Below are 5,232 nucleotides of genomic sequence, written 5' to 3'. Positions count from 1 at the left end.
ACTACTTTTTAAAAATATTTATTTATTTGAGAGAGAGAGAGAGAGAGAGCGCAAGCAAGGGGAGGAGCAGAAGGAGAGAAAGAAGGACAGGAGGAAGGATAAGCAGGCTCCCAGCTGAGCAGGGAGCCCCAGCAGGGTTCAATTCCAGAATCCTGAGATCATGACCCAAGCCAAAGGCAGACACTTAACTGACTGAGCCACGAAGGCAACAAGAGGCTTAGTGTTTCATAACAAACTTTTTCAGGGGCGCCTGGGTGGCTCAGTTGTTAAGCATCTGCCTTCAGCTCAGGTCATGATCTCAGGGTCCTGGAATCAAGCCCCACATCAGGCTCCCTGCTCAGCGGGAAGCCTGCGTCTTGCTCTCCTACTTCTCCAGCTTGTATTCCCTCTCTCACTGTCTATCTCTTAAAAAAAAAAAAAAGTTTTCAGAAAATGGACCAAATATGTCTGGCCCAGTCGCTGGTGGGGTGAGGGGGTGGTGAGACGACGGGCTCCACGTGCTCCATAGCAACGTAATCAGATCCCCTCCCCCTGGAAGTTTCACGAAGAAGCCACCACCGCCTGGTCTGGGGGTCACCATGGTGACCAGAGTGCATGCCATGATGCTGCTCAACTTCCCAAGTATGAAGTGGAGAGGAGCCCCTGGAACCAAGATCCAATGAAACAGAAGATGGTGAATCCAGGATTGCCTACAGTTATCCGCCCCTGGACTTTTTTGGGAACAATCTGCAACTGCTGGGCACAGGAGACACGGGCATTCCCCTAACCCCCAGGACAGGTCCCCTTTCCCTAAGCCCATCTACAATAGCAAGGGGAAGAGGCTTACTTAACACCTGCAAGCTGCACACCAACCAAATGCCTAAAGACGAGTGGCACAACCTCATCACAGAGATGGTTGCCCTCAACCCTGATTTTAAGCCTCCTGCAGATTACAAACCTCCAACAACATGTGTGAGTGATAAAATAATGATTGTACAAGATGCATATCCAGAAATCAACTTCATGGGGCTGCTGATTGGGCCCAGAGGGAACACCTTGAAGAACATAGAGAAGGAGTATAATACCAAGGTTCTGGTCTGGGGAAAAGGGTCTGTCAAAGAAGGGAAAGCTGGGCACCAAGATGACCTGATGTTGTGTGCAGAAGGTGAGCCATTTCTTGCCCTAGTTACCACCAGCTCCATAGAGAATGTGAAGAATGCCGTGGAACAGATAAGAAACATCCTGAAACAGGGTATTGAGACCCCTGAGGTCTATGGAAGATGCAGCTTCAGTAGTTGGCTTGCTTGAATAGGACCCTTCAGGAAGACCAGAGCAGGATCATAAGAACCTGGCAGAGCTCAGAGACCCACAGCACTACCAATACCGTAGTGTGGATCAAGTGTGGCTGCACTGCTTCTGATTGCATATTCCAAAGGCCTGCTGACTCCCAACCAGTTCAGAAGAAAGCATGGATGGTTCAATCTCATGGCTGAACCAGGTGAAGCACCTGTGGTCTCCGCCTCTGGGCCCACCACCACGCCCCTGGTCAGTGCTCCTGGGCCTGCTGCTCCTACCAACAACCCACCTCCCCTGTCTGCCATGTCTACCACCCATAGCTGCCCACCCTGAATGATGAATTCTGGTGCTTCAGAGAGTTGGTCCTACCATGGCATGCACAGAGGTGGTCCTGGAGGTGGTCCCCAGTCTCCCACACCTATTGCCCAGCTTGACAAGTGGGCATGCTGGACATCCCATGCAGCATAACCTTAATGGACCCCCACTCCCTTGGACACAACTACCACCACCACAGATGAACCAGGGCCCCCTCCCACCTGGGCACCATGGCCCTCCTCCAATGGATTGGTACCTGGGAAGTACACCTGTGGGCTCTGGGGTCTATTGCTCTCATCTAGGAAAACTTATGATGCCAATACTTCCTACAGGCATGATGCCACCACTGCCTCCCAGTGGGCAGCCCCCACCCCCCCCCTCTGGTCCTCTTCTCCCATGGCAGCAGCAGCAGCAGCCTCCACCACACCCCTTCTGCTCCGCTGCAGTATGTCTTCCAGTACCCCCTTGCCATGGAGGCAAAGATCCCTCCCCGCAGTGGCAATGGCCTGAACCATCAGAGTGAGGACTTTCCGAGCCCAATGTGACCTTTTCAGCTAGGCAGCCTCAGCAGCACCCCTGGTGGACAGGCTGGTTTGGCAAAGCAGCCTGAGATTGTGGACAGAATCAGAACATGGGGGCTCCATCCTTATCATGAAATTTATATTAGTTTTTTGCTTTTTCTCTTGTTATTTCCTTATCTTTTCCTTCCTTCAGACTCCGTCCAAGGAGACGGTCTTCCCTAATCTTCTGCTGCAATTAGATTCTTTTCCTTTTTGTCCATTCCTTGTTCTTCTCTTCCCAAGGAGAAGAGAGAGCAGATGGTTTTAGGCAGAGGTTCAGCCATTAATGTCAAGCCAGTTGTCGAGGAGGGGTTCTTTTGGTTCTCAGATTTTCAGGGTTGCAGTGAAAAAAATTTTTCTTTTTTGTAGCATGAGTATTTTTGTCTCTGCCACCTTTGTAGAATAGTGGGTTAATTTCCAGGTCTGGGGTTAACATCCATCTTGTGGAGTGGTAGGTGGGGCCACTCAAGTCACGTTTGACTTGTCTGCCACTCTGGAGAGTCGTTTCCATGCTTCCTGAGCACCTAAGCTACCTCAGATTCCATTTGCTCCTCTCCTTCCTGGAAGGTTTCCTTTTAAATTTTATTTTAATCCCAAACATCTGAATGTTTTGCAGTGTCTAGGGGTTTGAGCCCCTTGTTTTTCATTCTACTTCCTTTTTTCTCCCCTTCCCTTTTCATAGAGTGATTATATTGACAATAATATGTAATATGCATTCTCTTCACTGGTTTATCTGCAGAAATTTCTCTGGGCTTTTTTTTTTTGTTTTTGGCTTAAGATTCAACACTGTGTTAAAGGAGAGTGTTCCATTGAATACAAGAGCAATGCAGTTAAAAAATTAAAAAAAAAATAAGCCATACCGAACTAGTAATTTTAACAATTATAGCAAGGATGTCGTTGGTCAGCAGGCCTGTACTCTCATAATGAGCTTACAATACTCATTATAGCAATTGAATGATAATTGTATTCAATTGTGTCTGTCCAATAACTGGTTCACTATCTTTACAAACCTTCTGTAGAGATTTTACAGGCTGTCTAGATGGAAATACCCATTGACATCTCTCTCGCTGCTCACACATAGCACATCCAGTCAGATAATTTCCCGGGACCTTCCCTTGGTCATTGCCTTTATCTTAGCTCCAACATCCCCCTAATAGGTAACTGCTCTCGGCTCCTGGAACCATTGTGTAGGTCTGAGAATGCCTTCACAGTGCAGGACTAGCAAATTTCCAGAATTGTAGTATTCCAGGAACAGGCTGGGGAACTGCAGGTCCTCTTCACATATATGAAAGTCTCCCCAGGGCTCAAATATCTCAGCTCCTAGATGTGTAATCATGTCTGATGCTGAGATAAGCCAACTAAACCTCTCTGCCTCTTCTAAGCTTTTTCCCAGGGAACTTGAACCACCAAGCATTGCTAATCCCCAATGTAGGCTCTGGGTTTGTGGGACTGAGATATTTGCTGGACTCAAAATGGGAATGTGTCTATAGCTCTCTTGGAATCTCCAAAGACTTTCCTCACGAGGTCAAAACTTACCCACCTGCTTTTAGTAACCTGCTATGGCCTTCTTCCATATGCTTCCCTTTTTGGATAGGCTTTTGCACTAAATATATCATTACTTCTTTACTGTGTCTGCTGATGCTCTTATTAGATCTTTCTCCATTCTTTCAAGCTTCGCATAAACTTTTACTCTGACTTTCCCCCAGTTACTTCTGATAACACTTTCAGTTATATTTCAAGAGCTTAAAGGATGTGAAAATTTTCAGACTATTTCACTTTGATTCACACATCCTCTCCATTTCCTCCATCCTTATCGTCTTTATTAGTTCCTGGTGGGAATCTAGCAATATGGGCCTATGGAAGGGGGTTTAGGAGAAACCAGTTTGGCCTTGGTGGTTGGCTCTAAAGGTCATCAAGGTGGCCTGCTGCTGGTTCAGAAGTCAAGCTCTGTGGCATCTAGCTGGTGGGCACAGCCCTGAGATATTTCATGTACAATTCTTGTGAGTAGAAGCTCCATGGTTATAGATAACCAATCCATCCATGATCCTAAGCATGGTAACACTTAGGCAAGACATGGGGATCTTTGCCAAGAGAACTAGTTCCAGGAGGTGATGGGGAAGAGCATGGATTTGGACATCAATAGATTCAGGTTTGAATCCTGGGTCCAGCCTATAGTAGTCCTGGTATTTTAGGGACTTGCTAAACCTCAGTTTCTACATCTATTAAGATGATAATAACAATGGTGCACCTGGCTCACTCACTTGGTAGAGCATGTGACTCTTGATCTTGGGTTCTTGGGTTCAGTATCTGTGCTGGGTGTAGAGCTTACTTAATAAGAAATGGAATAACAATAGTATTTACTGTTATTATGGGCTTTTTGGACAAGTTACATGGGACCTAGCACATATTATATGCTCAAAAATATCAAATGTATGGTGGATAAGACTCCCATCTCAGCTGAGGAATAGGAAGACTAGTCAGGAACAAAGAGGTAGAATCCATGGCATTTGAACTGTCTCCACACCAAAGTCTCTGGAAACATGGGCATCTGGGTTCAACCAGGCAATGGATCTGGGCATTGAATTCACCCACTACAGGGCAAGGTGGCTCAGCAAGTCTATAGATCTGGGACTGTCTCTAGAAGAAAAACATGACTAATTGCTCCTGCTGGAAGGAGAAGGGCTGCACAGAAAGACTCTTCATTCTTGCTTCTTTTTGAATGACTATCTAGAAAATTTTCACACACTTTCCCTGAACAGGGAAACTGTGTCCCACATGATCTTGAGTTCCCCTAATCATAGAATTACAGCATTTTAGACTGGAAGGGACCCACTGCTACATGCCCTCTGCATCAGCCTGGATACTTACTGCCTTGAAGGCAATCTGTTTTATTTATGGGCAGCTTATACAAATTTTCATTCAATTCAGCAAATCTATTTTATGTGCGTAATATGAGGATAACGGTAATACTGACTTCATAAAATGGAGTGAGGATTAAAAGAAAAGTTCCATGACACAGAGTAAGTCTTTGACAATGTTATTTAGATGCACCACCTGTCCTTAAGTGCTCATAAGTGCTTTC

General features: G+C 46.0%; 1 pseudogene; it reads left to right on the top strand.

The window, feature by feature from the left end:
* Positions 1-640: 640 nt before the first annotated feature.
* Positions 641-2,200, top strand: LOC111150554 (annotated as a pseudogene).
* The last annotated feature ends 3,032 nt before the right edge of the window (positions 2,201-5,232 follow it).

Source organism: Enhydra lutris, unplaced genomic scaffold, assembly GCF_002288905.1.
Source record: "Enhydra lutris kenyoni isolate GAN:26980312 unplaced genomic scaffold, ASM228890v2 scaffoldscaffold23, whole genome shotgun sequence".
Lineage (NCBI taxonomy): Eukaryota > Metazoa > Chordata > Mammalia > Carnivora > Mustelidae > Enhydra > Enhydra lutris.
This window is presented reverse-complemented; position numbering and strand designations above follow the sequence as displayed.